Source organism: Odocoileus virginianus, chromosome 20 (genome assembly GCF_023699985.2).
Source record: "Odocoileus virginianus isolate 20LAN1187 ecotype Illinois chromosome 20, Ovbor_1.2, whole genome shotgun sequence".
Classification (NCBI taxonomy): Eukaryota; Metazoa; Chordata; class Mammalia; order Artiodactyla; family Cervidae; genus Odocoileus; species Odocoileus virginianus.
The window spans coordinates 19,816,299-19,834,835 of NC_069693.1; positions in this window are offsets into that span (position 1 = coordinate 19,816,299).

Below are 18,537 nucleotides of genomic sequence, written 5' to 3' on the forward strand. Positions count from 1 at the left end.
CTTCTCGCAAAACCAAAGCCTATGCCCCTTTCAGGGAGATGGAACCTGAGAAGATCCTTCTCAATGTATTTTCCTTGAATGTTCTGTCATCCTCCCGCACCAGCAATGGACAGTTTCAGGATCAGACAAGCCAGCACTAAGGGAGTCCTATTTCCCTATTTCACCAAGATCACTCTTCTAGGAGTTACGTCTTCACAGGCCCCACTGCCTCATCTGTACCTGTCAGGGCGCTGCTGGAGCCCATGGGGTGGGAAACAGCCTTACCTTTGGGCTTTAATTACACCTGATTTCAGCTTCTGCTGCGTGATCACTCATCTTTCTCTAAACCTCCATTTTTCCCAGAACATTTCTTGATGTTATTAGAGCTGTCTATAAAATATGAATCCCAATTCCATGATAGTCATAAAAGCCATAAAATTCTATGTCTGCCATGAAAATATTACATGATTTATTTTTGTGTGAAGTACATATTAAATCTCAGTACTAGAATAGGAGTTTGGCTCTTCAACATCACGAACTTTTAATAACACACACTTTGCCTTAAATTGCTATTATTTTAAGTCTCTTTCTTCATTTTACAATAGCTCCCAGTTCAAAATAGGATCAGAAAAAAGTCCTGGTCTTATTTATAGGTTAGAGTTAGTATTCATTGTAGCTTAATTTTTTTTCTCTTTTTATGGTGTTCATTTTGTTTTATATATGACACGATTTGTGTGCTTGATTTGTTTTTGTTTTATGCCAAGTGCCTTTGGAGAAATATCAGGTGATTAACCAAACTCCCTGACAATGGATTTGATACTGCCATCTCCAGGGTCACAGGGTGGGTCTGCATAAATCCATACAAGTAAACAAGTGGCTGGAATGGAGAGGGAGGGAGTGGATTCAAAATGGGGCAAAGAAGGAGAAGCAAATATCGAGAATACTGCTTTCCTTTTTCCAAAGCCCCTAAACTAATACATGAGGATTTATCAAAGTTCTAGTATCTGGCAGTCAGCTAGACATTGATGGGGCACATAGAAGGAAGAGGCTCATTAGAGAGATGAATTCACACATATGGACCAGCCGCAGGACACTGCAAGGCAGGGTTAGGCTATGTGGCTCATATTTGCATGTTTTGGGGAACCAGAATGAAATGCAAGAATCAGATTTAGTCTGCAGCAAAAGGCAGGATTTAAGTCAGTCTTGGAAGGACAAGGGTAATTTAAAGAGGAGAGGAGAGATGAGGACAATGCTTAACACAGGAGAAGCTAGCAGGACCCCGAATAAGATGAAGCAAGATCAATGCCCAGATAAGCACAGCAGCAGTACAACCAAGCCCCAACTCAATCCCCAACTGGCCATTTTGCCAGCTTTTCTGCCCAAAGACCCACACCGCATTTCAAACAATACCAGGGGTGGAGGGAAGATTGATGTTCAGCCTGGAGGATACATGTGACATTTGGAATGAGTTGAAACTGATCTAAGAGATTTTCATTTCAAAAGATATCTGATATGATGTGTCGATGGGGTGTTTCACACACCTCATCAGAGTTCAAAGACCGCAGCCATGAGAATGGTGATTCCAAGGTGGGAAGCAGATGTGTAGAACTGGAGCAGGAGGGGGTCTTGGCCTCTTCAGACTTGGCCCACCCGCCATCCGACATACCACTGGGACAAAGCCATGTGTTTGATCCAGGCAGCCCTGGGGTCTGCAGCATCTTGGCATGGGTACAATGTATTTTTTGTATCCCCTTCTCTGACCCATTCTCTGAAATCTGCAAGTCCTTCCCAAGGCTCCCCAGGGTATAGTCATTCACTTGGAAGTCATCAGATGCTCCAAGAAGATAACTAATGAGAAATTGCCAAACCCAGTTCTGATTCTGTTGGGCATCCATCCACTTGACCACCTCCCTCCCCCGTGGTACCTAGGCCTTAACCTGGGTTCCACATCAGGCAAAACTTGGAGCAAAAGCCCATGTGCCTCCTACCCTTGTTAGAAGATGCACACCCAGGAAGCAGAAGTGAGGGCCAAGGGAACTGAGGGAAGCGGGAGGCAAATCTAACAGGAACTGCTCTGTCTAGCTACTCATCCCATGAGCCTTGGAGGACGATCATCTGAGAAACCATATACCGGGCTGGGATGATAAGAGTGGAAGAAATTATCCACCTAGTGGTCAAAGCTGTGCTCCGCAGGACATTAAGGCTCCCATCCTCCTGGGCTACACAAACATAGGCAGAGAGGGGGCCCCAGGGCATAAACAGGAAGTCATTGGCAGGTTAGTTAGAGGCCAACACAATTGTGAGGTGCTGCCAGACGCCCCTGGATGAAGACGGGGTAAGCTCCAAAAGCTCCTCGTGAAGCAGCAGCCAGAATAAGGCAGTGAGGCTAAGAGGGTCTGAAGGGCGCATTAGAGATGTCTGAAGCCCCACGTCCCGGAGAACTAGCTCTGCATCCACTCATTTTAATGGCTATGGAGCTATGTCGGCCTCTCCCTGCAGATTCCTCCTGTGGATTCACACTGGAGATCTTTTCACCCTCAGGTCATGCTGTCTGGCAGAGGACATCAGAGGAGCTGTGTGTGAGGGACCTGGAGCAGCTTACAGAGTCTCTAGGCCTTGCGCTTCAGGGAACAGCCAGCCAAGACAGCATCTATGGTTTGCATGCAGCAAAGAGTGTCCAGAAATCTGTCTGGCCTACATGGCAACTTTTGCAGAATGCAAAAGAAAATTCCATCTCACAATCATAACCAATGAGCCTTCTTCCAATATGGAAGCATCTACCAAATCAATCCCACAAATTAAACAGATAAATCCTAATGTTCATTTTTTTAAATCACGTAGCATCAAATAACATATTTTATATTATATAGAGAAGAGCCAACTTGATTTGGGCAGTTCTTTGCAAATTGGATAATGCCACCACTTCAATTAAAGTAATAAAAGTAACAGGAAGATAAAATAAGCTAAAATTGTTCAAAGGAACTAACGACTGAAATAGAAAATGCATATACTTCTAGTCTGACGTTTTCCAAAGAATCGTTCTCGAGTGAGTGGCAGTTGAAAGGACGAAAGATAGAGGCATCTGGAAAAATATTAAGAGTTTTGTGAAAGAAAATCAATCAAGGAAGATATACAAACCTGATTAGGAAAAGGAAAAAAATGTATGCTGTAATATATGGAGCAGCCTGTGAATGGGTGGCTAGTTCCTGCAAGATTAGAGAAAACACCGGAGGTTGGAATTTCCTTTCCTTCACACTCTGCGCTTAGCATCACCAACCTGGAAGCTTCTTGCCCAGCTCCAAGCACTATGCTGAGAAAGAATATTTTTGCTGCTAAATGATTTTGCTCCCCAACAGCTCCTGCAACCACTAGTTCTGAAACAGCCGGCCTCACTGGAGAACGGATGGATCACAGCATTGGCATTCAAGAGGCCCTTGTGCAAAGCCCGCGCCCCACCCCACTGTCTGCTCCTGGGATTTTGAAAAGGTTCTGGCTCTAAAATGGAAAGTCAAGGTGAGAATAAAGGTTCCAAGGCTATGAGGTGCTCCTTTGGAGAGGAGGCCTGCTTTTGGTCCTAGCTGGAGGAGGGGATGTCTAGGATAAAGCATCCCATCACTTAGCTTTGAAGCTGTAAATCAAGAAGGTGCCAGAGAAACAGCCTGCCAGGCCAAGAGGACAGAGTGGGTGCTCGTTTATAGGAAACCTGGGACTGGCTGACGGCTCTCAGGGTGGCAGGGCAGGAAGAAGGAGCAGACAGCAACCCCTGGCATCAGGCCTCCACTCCAAGGGTAGCAGAGCATAGCCGCTGGAAAAATCGCTCCTGATAAGATGGCCTCTGCCATTATAAGAACCACCTGCTGCCAGATGCCAAGCGACTGAGCCAGCGGGCACAGGCGGGTGTGTGGCTGATTCAGCCGCCCTGCCCTGCTGCTGATGGAAGCTTCACTCTACTGCACCTTCTGAGTCGGCTCAATTCCGTGGGCCCTTTGCTTCGGAGTGGGATATTTTGATATCAAAATTCAATGAACAGTATGAACAGATGTGGGAAATTAACACAAGATGTTGACAATGACTTTTGCCTTTGTTCAGCCAAAAACAGGAACACCCTTTCCTCCTTCATTTCCTTTTTTCATACTCATTAGTGTCTATCTAGGAAATAGTCTGATGGTTTGGTTTTGGTAACCTGTTTATTTTTCAGCTTGCATTCTTCTGCCCAGCATTTCTGTCTCCATCCCCTGGGCTTTTCATTACCTTGGTGGGAAGGTGGCCACTGCCCCCAACACCATACTGACTGGTGCAAAGTGGTGTTGAAGTAGACACGGGAGTTGAGGATCTGCCTCTTATGCTCACAGTAAATTAAATGCATGTTAAAAGATTATCGCCTACATTTATCATAACGAGATTTTGCATTTATGTCTTTCTCTCTTTTTAAATAGGAATAAAGATCTCATATACCTTTTCTAATTTATTATCTAGTATTTATTGTAGGAGGAGAGAGTTTTGTCTAATCACAACTCATTAAAGTCACATATTATTCACAATAACCCACCGCTAAAGACTCATCATGGTAGCAGGAAAGAATAAAAAAGTGTTTTTAAAATGAAACTTCATTTTAAGCATTTCTGTTTGGAGACAGTCCAACATCTTAAAGAAAAGAGCAGAACGTGTATAATAAAATACCTTGGCAAAGAAAATTTGCCAGGATTAAAAAAAAAAAGAAAGAGAATAAATAATGCCAGGGAAAATCAAAATAACTTGCAAAAAAAAAAGTAGGAACTCTGTGACCCAACTCATGTGCCTGCTTCTAAGTGTACGTTAGGGGAAGAAAAGAGGAGGGGGAAAAAAAATCAGGCCAAAAATGCACCTACTCTCTCTCTCTTATTTTTAATCACGATTCCTTTGCATCTTCCAGCGCTGGATTCCAGCTCAGAGGTGTCTCACAAGTGGAATGAAGGAGTTGCTTCCCTCGTGTGCCAGTCAGAAGTGATTTTCAAGGGATTCTTATATGCACACAAGCCAACATGTTTCTCCAAAAAGTCACCCCACCCACAGCAGGCCACTGGGATGGGGGTGACCAACACTCAGTTTGCTGAGTGAGAGGATTCTGGCATCAGTTCTGTGGCATTTTCCACATGTTTAGCCTGAAAGAAGACATTTGTTTGGACTATATGCTTCTGTGTACTTTTTTAATGCAATAAAATTGACAGATGACTCCTTTTTGCAACAGGTTTGGAGAAAGGAAATGTGGTAGTGCTACCCTCCCCTTTCTTCTTGATGGCTGTTTAGACAGCAGTCTTAAAAAATCACTAGTCACTAAAATCCCTCATGCCCATTTCATATTGTGTTGATTCATATTAAATTCATGACAACAAAAAAGCAACTTGAGGCACTTTTGGAAATGACCGCTCTTTAGTGCTGCTCCTTCCTCCGGGCTCGGTGGGCCCAGCGCCCATAAAGCTGCCTGCTGTCTTGTGTCATGAAAAGAAACAGCTTTGCCTGGGAATGCCATTACTGTGTAATGAGGCATGCAGCAAAATATACCTTCAGCAGCCACTTGATGAAGGCTTGCTGACACACCAGACCAGACAGAAATGTTTTTTTGTATGTTCTTCCTTATTTTGTCCATCAATCACATCATTAGTCAAAGCAGACGAGCCTGTCAGCCGGGCCCAGATGCGGAGTGGCAGGCGATCAGCGGACAGGTGTTCCAGCTCCCCCAAAACGAAATCCTGAAATGAGAAAGGAGCCAAGACCTTGTTTCAAGGGCTAGAATGTCAATGAGAGAGAAACGATGCCGAGGGGAGGTGCTCAGAAACGGACTTCTGAGGAGGTGACTGGCCTGGCTCCCTGGTGTTGCCTGACTGAGCCAGGACAGGGCCTTGATTTGGAGGAGGTGGAAGGAATTGAGAGCAAAGGCCATTTGTTTCCTGGGGTCAGTAAGGTATTCAAGTATAATATTCAAAGACAATAAGTAAATGAAACTTCCCTTGCGACCTCCTTCGATAGCCCAAGTGCATAAAATCAGGTTGGGTGGTTCAGACGCCTCAGGCCACCCAAGCCCATCTGAGCTGTCTGCCTGATGCATTTGCCGCAGCCTTGCTCATTTCCAGGGAAATCAGCCACCCCTCTGGTAGCGCCTGCCCCTCCTTTTCAGCACATCCTAGACTCTCTACCTCTGGGGCATTGTTTTTGTGATGCTTTCTGTCTGGAACTTAACAGGTTAACAAAACCAACCATATGGAGTCATCTTCAATGGTTAATGTCTAGCTTTTCAAGCAAGCTCCAAAATGAATTTGTGTAATGAGCTCATTGTTCAGTTACCTCCTGGTTACTGAGAAGGACTAGCTAATCAAGCTCCCACCCCCACCTGCCCTGTTCAGCCACAGTAGTCAAGGTGATGCTTTGTGATAGGCCAGCTGAGTTGTGGATTAGCATGCATTCTCTTTTTTCTAATTTAAAAATATACTATATTGTAAAACAGTTTTAGATTTACAGAAAAATTGAGAAGCTAGTAGAGAGAGTTCTCATACACCCTGTACCCAGTTTCCCCTATTATTAACTTTACAAATTAGTATGGTACATTTGTTGTTATTAATGAACCAATATTGATAAACTATTATTAACTAAAATCCATACTTTGTTCAGATTTTCTTAGTTTTTCCCGAAAGTCCTTTGGTCCAGGATCTCATCTGAAACGTCACACTACACGTAGTTGTCACATCTCCTTGGGTTTCTCAGACTTCCCTTATTCTTGATGACCTTGACAGTTTTGAGGAGTATTAGCATGTTCTATTTTTAATAAGTTATTTTTGCTTTCAAAAGGGGAATCTGTGTGTATGTGTGAATATAACATTCTTTACACTTCAATAAATAAGAACATTTAGAAAGAAAGGGAGGAGGGGAAGTATTAGGAGGGAAGGAAGGGAAGGAATTAAGACCACTGAAAGGTCAGAAATCTTTACACAGCACCAGGGAGAAGATTCCGACACTCCAACCTTTCCCAGAGTTGACCTTTCCAAAGAAATGCTGAGCAGGAAGGAGGTGATACCTGTTACAAGATTCAAACCCATACTTCCACCTTTAACTGAGAATTAAATCTGCAGATATTTCCTCTGGGATTTCCAAACAGAGAGCAAGCCCATCATTAATCTAGCCAGCCATTAGATGTCACCATGGCCTGGTTGCATTTGTCTGAGCCAATGTTTGGGTGTAGTGGGCACTGTGGAGACCTCAGGTTGGGGTGACATGAGGATGACATGAGGGGATGGGACCAAGAGGATGAGAGCTGTGGCTCATCCGGGGACCTGAATGTACTGAGCCTCCCAGGACCAGACAAAAGTCAGTGTGTAAAGCCATCTCTTTGCAGAGACTTCTCAAGCCCTCTTCCTATCTGCCACTTCTTTCCCTCCTCTTGCCTTTTCCATCTTCCCCCATAAAGCTCACAGAGGGGCCAGGGAAGAAAGAGGTAGTCAGGTTGGAAAATATGTGGTCACTTTTGCTGACTATGAAAGACCATTCATTTTCTTCCTCTGTCTCAGTATCTTAGCTAGGGAAGAAATAGTGTCTCTTAAATGACCTACAATTTCCAACGCACCAAAACCCACAGCAGCTTGGTACCCACCACATCCTACCAAGAGCCCAGATGCTGCATATAAGTAATGTTGTTAACTTACACTTTACAATTCATCCTTGCAAGCACCCCAAGTTTTCCAGCTTATACATGTGTTTTATGAGCCTGACTTTCACTCAGAAGGTCTACAGAAAGTAAAATAAATGAATTCAATGCTCTATTCAGCCTAGATCATCTGACATCTATTCTTAAATGGGACAAGTGACAATTTGAAAGCTATGTTCACAAGTAAGAATTTTTAAGCCTGATGTGCAGTATATAATTAGTTCATCAATCAATCCATCAGTCAATCAATTTTACCCGGTTCTACTGGGTGCCAGGCCAAGTGGAAAGACTAGTTCCCACCCTCCATGACCTTCAGGTAGTTGGGAAAGTAGGATTGCATCTTCCCTACTTTTAACTGTTGATTAGAGAAGCTCTCTGACTCAGTCAGGGTCAACTCTGAGAATAGGCTTATTTAGATTCTTTTTCTTGAGAATTCACAGTTGGAACACAGACTGTCTAAGTCAGTCTCTATGACTCCTTATAAGGACAAGCAAGGTCATTGCTGGATTGGGCCTTGAGAACACAGAAGAGTATGAGATGGTAAGATGAGAAGGAGAAAGAGAGAGAATACAGATGTGCAGTGAGAGGCAGAAATGAATAGAAGACAAGTCCAGGTGGTCTCAGAGAACAGGTGGCTGTGTTTCCTGATTCCAGTACCTCCTGCGGCCCAGGGGCTCATGACACCAGGGAAATACCACTATAACTGTTCAACTAACCCCTCGCTTCTTGTTTAAGCAAGCCTGGGGAGGGTTGTGGTTTTTGTCTCAAATTTTCCTTACTAAGATCACACCTACCAAATGGGCCTTAAGTACAGAAAATGTCCTCTAAGTCAGAAGAAGGAGCAACAGTTGTGGGGAAAAACAGTTGTGGGAATAGCCATAGAGTTTTGGAGTGTTGGAAAGACTCAATAAGAAAAGAATGGGTTACTTCGCTTAAATGTGATATCATTTCTGCCTTCAAAATATACTGTAGGAAAAATGGTAAAAATCCTGTAAAATCAAAGAAATAATGTGAACATCTCAACTTCTTCTCTGAGATCTAGAAAAGTCTCCTACTTCCCCTAACCCAGATTAAGGCAGGCACATCACCATTCAGGAGAAGTTCCTGTAAGATGCAGTCCTCTGGACCTAATTCATATCCTCTTTGCCCCTCAATAAAAGTCTAGAGATGCACGACAGTAAAAGACTTTATCTTCAAATGCAACATCACTTTGCCTTTCCTCTGGAACACATTTTAGGAACAAAATGCTCATTTTCAATAAAATATTATGCAAATGATATTAATATAAAAGTAAAAATTGGGCTTCCCAGGTGGCACTAGTGGTAAATAATCTGCCTGCCAATGCAGGAGACATAAGAGATGTGAGTTCAATCCCTGGGTTGGGAAGATCCCTTGGAGGAGGAAATGGCAACCCACTCCAGTATTCTTGATGAGAGAATCCCATGGACAGAGGATCCTGGTGGGTTACAGTCCTTGGGGCCACAAAGAGTCAGACATGACTGAGCATCTGAGCAAGCAAGCAATTTAAAAATATATAGCTCTCATGAAAGAGATTTTTGGTTTTGTCGTGTGTGTGAGTTGGTTTGCTGAGGGTGCTTTGGAATCTGGCAGCCTCCAGTAGGGCAAGGTCACTGGACTGAGACATTCTGTAGATTTTAGAAGCCCCTGTCAACAACTCTCAGAGGAACAAACATGTTCTCCCAGATTGTTTCATTCTTCCATCCTAGGGTCTTGACCTGGACCATGGGAGGAGCAATGCTCAAGTAACAGCCCCGGGGATGATACCATATAAGTTGCATTTATTGGTCTTCAAAGAGCCAAGTGATGCTGGCATCTTCTGAATGCTCTCTGTCATCTGGATGCCAGCTAGGCAAAGTGGGAATTACTATCCCCACTTTCATAAGAAAATCAGAAAGGGTATATAATTTGTATGACCCAAAGTCTGCAAGTGGCCAAGCCAGAATGTTGCACTAGTCTCAAGGGCTTCAGGGCCCCTGAATGCCATGATGTCATGCTGTGTCCCTGAATGTTCAAGGTCTGGCAAAGGACAGAATTCATGCATCCAAGACCATCTGGAGATTCTAGAGATTCCAGCATAGCAGCTCCTCAATTTACAAATGCCTTATCAATGAGCTTCTGCAAGAAGTTTCCGTGTAACAAGGTTTATTTCTATTTATACTGACAGCAAATAGAAAGACTTATTTTAGCTCAATAAATGGAGAGTAAAACTTGAGTAAGATTCAGATAGGTGCTAAGGTCAGAAATACAGCTTTATTCATTCTATTGGCAAAACTCATTATAAGGTGTGACTGTTAGGATTGCCAGGCTGCTGGAGAAAATACAAGGGAAATATATCTTTGGTCCCTGAAACCATCTTGTACTCAAATACCAATACGTGGCCGTGGATGCCTGGTGCCCTGGAAAAAGACAGTGTTTAGTGTTGAGAAAATGCAGCCTGCACCTTCATGCTCTGTAGAGCTTCAGCATCCAGCTCCTTTAATGACACGGTGCAGAACGAACAGCCAGCAGCTTTCAGCTGCAGCAGCCTGCTCTACTGGAGCCTTTAGGATAGCACAGGGCTAAGCCTGGGGCCCACAAGCAGCAGGGGCTCCTTCAGAATACCAGTCCAAGTGCTGTCATTGACCTCTCCATTCAGCTAGCCTCCAGGCAAGCTGCGTATAGTTCCGGAGGTTATACCAACATTGCCTTTATAGGGAGGCTGGCACAGCCATCCCGTGGGGGCTTACGATGGGCGTCTTTCACGTGTGACTCCTAAAGCACGCTACTTGTCTGAGTCAACAAAATGATGTTTTCCACTATTGTGTCTCCTTGCCTTCCCAGAATGCCTGGAGATGGGGCACCCTGGGTTGCTGAGTGCGTGAAACATCATCTTGTGGGTGTCCCATGAGCATATGTGTTCCCATGTGCTTGCCTGCAGCTGCAGAAACCCAGATGCTCCCTGGGGCTCAAGTCTGCCCTCACACATCTCTCCTACCCACCTGCAGGCACTCAGATAGAAGCAGGGCGTATGGAGACACACAGAGGTCTTCAGCAAGTCAATAATTAGGACCTCTTTTACACTGATATATTTAAATATTTGTTTAGTATTTATTTAGTGAAAGTGGGAAGAAAAGTGATATTTAGTTAAATAGCATCCTTTTATTTTTAAAATTTTATCTCAGTGATATAGCAACATAAAATTGTAAAAAATTCAAATATCATTGAATTACATTGAAAGAATGTGTGATCCTCAAATATACCCACTTCCATCTCCACTCCCCCAAATGTAAGCACTTGAAACAATTAGATGTACATATTTCTCGTCATTCTTAATCCATTTCCATATATATAAAGCATATATATAGTATATATATATTGGATTTTCACATAAGTGAAGATATGTTTTGCAAATTATCCTTGCCCGATTTTCCATTTAATTCATTTCAAAGATCTTTCAAAACTGAAGTACATTATTCCTTTAAACTGCTGTTTAGTATTCCACAGTATTGGCATGTCATAATTTACTCTAAAATATTTTAGATTTTTTTTTTTCATTACTACACGTAAAACTGGTGTACAAACTTGTACACATTTAACATTTTAGAAATGTTTCTGTAAACTAGATTTCTAGAATTAAAATTACTTGTTTGAAGGGTATGTACATTTTAAATCCAGACACTTGCACCAAATCTCTCTTTTAAAAGGTATAGTTGATGATAGATGGCATGATATTTTTTTACATCTTGGCCTGATCCGAATACATCAGTCATTGAAAATATTAAAATTCCAAGGTATAAAAAGAGATAATCTTGTTTTCATTTATATTTCAGTGTTTATTAGAAAGTTTGAATGTTTTAAAATGTATTCATTGGCTACTTGTATCTCTTGTTCTCTGAATAGTCCAATTATTTCCTTTGTCTAATATTCTATTAAGTTAATTTTATTTTTCTTACTGATTTTAAGAAGTGTACTACAGATTTTAGTTAGTTTTAGTTAGTTTTATAAGTCAAAAGACTTTTGTTTGTTCTAATGTAGTCAAACATGTCAATCTATTTGTTTAGAGACTCTGGACTTCATATCTTATTGAGGAATACTTTCTATATTTTCTTTTAATTATTTCTATGAACTCTTTAATCTATGTTGAAATTTTGTATATTGTAAACTAGAGGTCTAATTTTCCAAATGAATAGCCAACTATCTTCATCGTTGGTTAATTGAACCATTCTTTCCCCTCCATATCAAAGTGATTCCTTTGTAATAATTCAACTCTCAACTTTACGGTTCAATTTATTCCCTCTATAGTTTATCCCATCACTCTCTTAGTTTCCTAAGATAACACAGTTGTCAAGGTTATACCCTTGGGTTAAGTGTGGAAACTTGGTGGGGAAATAAGCTCTCTCATATCAATTTTTTTTTTCACAACTGTCTTCATGATTCCTCTGCTGTGTCTCTCCCATGTGATTTGAGAATCAGCTTGTCACATTTCTTTTAAAATCCCTTACTGATACTTGATTGGGAGATGTGTCAGTCATCATTGTACCCTAATCATACCTCTCAGCAACCCCCTTTATTCCAGACACTGCAGGATAATTTCAAAAAATGAACTCTCAGGCAAGTATTGGTCTTGGACTTTCTTCCTGGGGAAAACTTCCCCAGCTCAAGACAAGAGAGCATTAAAGTTTGAGTGGGCAGTTTATTTGGGGAAATTTCACATTACTGAGTCTACCTGTGAAGACTCTTCAGTTGTATAATATCTGTTATATCTTTATAAACTTTTATAATTTTATTTATACAAGTTCTGCACATTTCCTGCACACTAGCTTTATCTCTAGAGCTTATATGTATTTTGTTATTACCAAACAGTATATTTTCACAGTATACTTTCTACTTGTTTTTGTCTAGAAATGCTATCTTTGTATATTTATCTTGTATCCAACTACCTTCAAATCATAATTCTAAGGAATTTACTTTAGATGTGTGAGGTATGCAAATATACTAGGTATAAATAGTGATACTTTTTGTCTTCTATTGTAATATTTTATTTACTTGATTTTATTTCTGTATTTATGGCTGAAACTTCAGTGGGCGTCTCATCTAATTTCTTAACAAAATCAAATAAAATATTTCTAATTTTACATCATTAATTTGAATTTCCTAACCTTTATATTGAGATAAGAAGTTTTTTCCTTTCTTATCTTACTTTGGCTTTTAAAATCATGAATGAAATGTTAATTTTATTTAATACCTATTCATACTGCAGTTCTGTTTTAATCTGTCAATTTCACCAATTACAGCAATAGATTTTCAAAGATTTAACTACTCCGTAATTCCTAATTTCTTTAATTCAACTCAGTAACAAGCAACATGATTGTATCTTAATTATAGTTTATGTATTTTTGCTCATACATGAAAATTTCAGTTTGCTTTTATACGCTTCTCTTGTCTTGTTTTTACTGTCAGGGATGGCTCAGTGGGTAAAGAATCTGTCTGCAGTGCAGGAGACCCAGGGGATGTGGGTTTGATCCCTGGGGTGAGAAGAGTCCCTGAAGGAGGAAACAGCAGCCCACTCCCAGCCTGGAAAATTCCACGGACTGAGGAGCTTGGCAGGCTACAGTCCAAAGGATCACAAAGAGTTGGACGTGACTGACCCACTAAGCCAAATAGAATGAGTTGGGAAGGTTTCCGTGGAATATAAGAATTTTCTGTTTTATTGAATGTTTAGAACAACTTATCCACCAATGACCTAGATCTGCTGCTGCTGCTGCTGCTAAGTTGCTTCAGTCGTGTCCGACTCTGTGCAACCCCATAGACGGCAGCCCACCAGGCTCCACCGTCCCTGGGATTCTCCAGGCAAGAACACTGGAATGGGTTGCCATTTCCTTCTCCAATGCATGACAGTGAAAAGTTAAAGTGAAGTCGCTCAGTCGTGTCTGACTCTTTGCGACCCCATGGACTGCAGCCCACCAGGTTCCTCCGTCCATGGGACTTTCCAGGCAAGAGTACTGGAGTGGGTTTCCATGGCCTTCTCCAACCTAGATCTAGTAGTATTTATAGAAAATATATTTTACTATTCTAAAATTTTTATTCTAGTGTTTTAAAGTTGTTAACAAATCAACCTTGATGATTTTATTTACAAGAAACATTTCTTATAAATAAAAGAAATGGCCACATTTTGGCTACATTTTAGAATGTAATAATATTTGTTTAGTTTTTTTAATCCCCTCAATATCTAAAGTTATATTCTTTTCTTCATTGCTAATACTAGCTATCTTTGTATGTATTGTTTTTTTTAACCATACTCACCAGACATTTTTGTCTTTTTGAAGAACCAAATATTAAAGTTAATTGTGTTTTTCCTATTTCATTAATTTTGGATTTGTCATTATCAACAAGTCTGTCCTAATTCCTTTGGGTTTATATTATTATCATTTCTTGCATGTTTAGTTCATTTAACTTCAACCGTATCATTTCCTTGTATATACACTTAAGGTTCTTGTGGTTGTTATTAGTTTTTTAAAAAAAATATAAGCATGATTCATTATTATCATGAATTTATCATTTATTTTAATCTCCTCTGTAACTCAAGGGTTATTTTAGTAGTCTGGATTTTTAATGTGATCTGTCTTTATGATCCATATGATTTCTGACTTGAGTAATTTATAGAAATTTCCTTTGTGACTTAATGCATGGTCAATTTTATAAATATTTTATGTATGTTTGAAAATAGTGTGAGTTTTCTGTTTGCTTAAAAAGAGTATATACATATATATACATACATATAAATATATATATATTCTATAATTTACTCTTTTTCTTTTAACCTCTGTGTTCTTAATTATTTTGAGTTCTGAGAGAGATCAGGCAAATTTCTGCCAGTATAAGTGAAGATTTAGAATATTTTTCCTATTTTCTGTTACTTTTTGTTTTTTAAAGCTACAGTGTTGGGTATAAAAAGGCGTCTTTTATATAAGTGAACTAAAGTCTCTTGTCTGACAAGCTACTTTTACCTGGGGGATAGAGACTAGTTTTATGCAGTCTTAATGGAAGCATCATGCCAAGAGAAAAGTTTGGTATATTAGGTAAGAGAATATCAAGGCCTTTCAGTGCCATGCTGTAGATCTTGGCTTTTGTTCTCTATGTAATGGAGTCACCAAAGGGCTTCATCACGGTTGTGATATGCTCAATTTTTATTTTAGAAAGAGCACTCTTGCTGAATTATGAGAATGATGGTATGAGAGACTAGATAGACTGGTGATAGCCAGAGAGGGGCCAATAGGTGCTAAAGAGATTTAATAGAGAAGATTAATGAATAGAAAAGAAGGCACATATTTAAAAACATATTATTCGCTAACAATTAGCATCCACATAGCCACTTCAAGGGGAAGCAAATCCTGAAGGCCAACAGGCCCTGGAGACTGCGGGCAAAGATGCTGAGAGACCTCAAATGTTCAGTACTGAGGATGAAAAGCTTTCACTGTAAGGCAGGGAATTACAAAAGCCTCAGACTGGAGGGGTAGTTCAGGCTGAAAACACGAGAAACTCCAAAATGGCATAACAGGTTCATGAGTGATGAACCCACACTTGGTGATTAGGATAGGCAAAATATATCAGAGGCACTTCCCCGAAACAGACCATGAGAAAGACAAGCAGTGTTGACGTCACATCTTGGATGGACGGATCAAGTGGGGGCTATAAGGGGCTCTCAGCCTTCTTTTGACCTGTGAGAAGTGCAAATGGCACAAAAACATCAGTCTCTGTTGTCAGTAGCTCCACCCCTCATCTCAGCAGTGGGGCAAGTGGACTTGGATCCAAAACACCAAATGACCCCAAGCATTTTAACGTTTGTCCCAGTAGCAATCTTCTTAGACGCTTGCTGGCCCCTTTAATTCAAGGACAAGTCAGCTCTCCTATCACTCAAAATTAAATGAAAAATTGCCCAGGGCCACCCTGAATGTGCAGTATAAGGCACCTAGCAGGTGCGTCTCTGAAATGGCCTCCTCAGAATCACAATTATCTGGCAATCCCTCCAAAGAGGCAGATCAAATGAAGCTATATTTCTCTGACAGAAACTAACAAAACGTGGAAAGTACTAGGGAGGGAGAACGAAGAAAAACAACAGAATAAACTTGAGAGTTTCAATGTTGACCTTGAGTATTCCGTCTGTTTTCAGAACTTGGGGGTCAAGCAACGTCTGTTTCTAATTAATTTTGTTCTTTATCATTTTCCTTAAAGGAAAACATGTCTTTGGAGTCAAGAGCTTCTCTGCATTAAAAAAAAAAAAAAAGAATACTAAGAAAACTGGATCATTTAGAATTTGCTTTTGCCACTGAGAAATGTGGAAATTGTAACAAAGAGGTTTCAAGAAAACTGCAAATGTCTATTATTGTTTAATAGAATGGTTTTCTGTATCAGCAATGTCATGTAACTAGTAATGTTTAAAGACAATCACCAAACCATATTTAACAAACTAATGAAACATGACTCTCCTTTTTTGACCAGAAAACATTTTTTAAACTCTTGAATTCTTTCTTAATGCCAATATTTTAAAACAGGAGATTTCACAGAAAGACCCAAACTCCTTTTTTTTTTTTTTGAAAGATGTAGAGATCTGACAATTCTTCACAAAACTCAGCTGGCGCCGAGTGGCAGCTGTCTCTTCGATGGAGGCATCGTGTTTCACCAGAGCCTCTGCCTCCTGGGGCCTTGGAGGCAGTTGCCACTTAGCATTAAGTCTGCAGGACTGTTCTCCTTTGAGTAGAATTTAAAAAGAAAGTGATACCCAAGTTGCTTCCAAAGTAAAAAAATCAAAGCTATGCCATGAAGTCTGAAGGTTTCAAAATAATTGGTATGGTTTACACCCAGCCAGTTTTATTCATTTACATTACTCACCTGGCCTCTGTCAGCCTAGTGTTCACAGTCAGTTCCAGGCCATTCCCAAGTATAATGCAACATGCTCCCTCCTCCTTGGGGGAGGCTCAGGATGGCTCTAGTGGGACGCATTCATCCTGGGAATGTTTGGGAATATCATTTTCCCTTGGGTTCCCAGAAGTCCAAAAGGTCAACAATGGGGGGCAGAGAGAGAATTGAGGTGGCATGACACCTCTCTTATTATACATGAGGAGAAATGCTGGATATGAGCTAATAACCAAAATATTAAAAATACAAAGCTGAGCTTAAAGAAAGGAAATCTGCAGGGGTCAGAAGTAAAGACAGAACTGACCACAAGGGTGGAAGCACAGTGGGGGAATGGGCAGGATAGGGAAAGTTCTCTGTACCAGTTCCCTGGCACTGCATAATAAACTGCCACAAGTCAGGTAGTTCAAAAACAATAGAAATGTATTGTGTCACAGTTGTGGAGGCCAGAAGTCTGGAATCAAGGTGTCAACAGGGTCTTGATCCCTCTGAAGGCATTGAGGGAGAACTCTTCCCTACCTCTCTCCTAGCTTTCAGAAGCCTCAAGTGTTCCTTGGCTTGAAGATGCAACACTCTGATACTGACCAGAGTTCTTGGCCTTCTTTAATCAATAGAAATTGATCAGAGCCCAGAAAAGAAATTCATGCAAGGCTTTACTAGGTCCCCTGCTGCAGCAGATGGTAGGAATAATAAACAATATGTTCCCTTACTTTCTCCCTGGAGCGAGCAGTGGGGAACAGGAGCTCGTTCCTTATATGAAGTGAGAGTAGGGGTATTTCCAGGGGTTGGGACGAAGGGGTAGGTGGTCCTAGGGTAGCTTAGGTGGTTTGCCCACCTCTTTGAAGGTGTTGATTGAGTGCAGAGGGGAAGCACAGTACCGCGTTTTTCTCCCCGCTATTCAGGAGTGGCAGTTGGGTTTCTCTTTCTTGGTCTTTTTGTTTCTTGTTGTCCATAACTTGCCCCAACTGTGCATGCTTACATTTAATTTTAGTCCCTCATACTCCCCCTGTTTTCTGTTTTTCCAGGAGATGTTCCCCAGCGCTGCAGAAAGGGCTCCACGTCCCAGCCTGTCTGATCTCCACCCTCTGCCTTCACATTGTGGTCCGCCCTGTGTGTCTCCACATGGCCTTCCTTCTGTGCATGTCTGTCTCTGGGTCCAAATTTCCCTTTTTCACAAGGACACGACTCACATTGGATCAGGGCCCACCCTCATGATGTATTTTAATTTGATTTCCTCTGTAAAGACCCTACTTCCAAATAAGGTCCGATTTTTGAGGTGCTGCTGTTTGGGTTTCAGCATGTCATTTTAAGTGGACACCATTTAACTGGTAACAGCACTCTTGGGGGCAATCCAGGGCTGGAGTTTTAAAGGCTATGTGGAGACTGAAGATGAAGACTCCTCTCCATTGTGGAGAGGAGTTGAAACACATTGTCTCCCTCAAGATAAGACCCTGAAAAGCTGCATACTCAGTTAAAGGGGAGGCTCTGTGAAAAAATTCAGAGCATGATGGGAAAAGGAGCAGAATCCCCTCAATGGTCTGGGTTTAAACAGTTGCTTGAGAATTCAAAATCCCAGCCTACAACACTTTCAGTTTAGTTTAGTTGCTCAGTCACGTCCGACTCTTTGTGACCCCCATGGACTGCAGCATGCCAGGCTCCCCTGTCCATCACCAATTCCCAGAGCTTGCTCAAACTCATGTCCATAAAGTCAGTGATGCCACCCAACCATCTCATCTTCTGCTGTCCCCTTCTCCTCCTGTCTTCAGTCTTTCCCAGCATAGAGTCTTTTCCATTGAGTCAGTTCTTCGCATCAGGTGCCCAAAGTATTGGAGCGTCAGCTTCAGCATCAGTCCTTCCAATGAATATTCAGGGCTGATTTCCTTTAGGAATGACTGCTTTAATCTCCTTGCAGTCCAAGGGACCCTCAAGAGTCTTTTCCAACACCACAGTTCTAAAGCATCAGCTTTCTT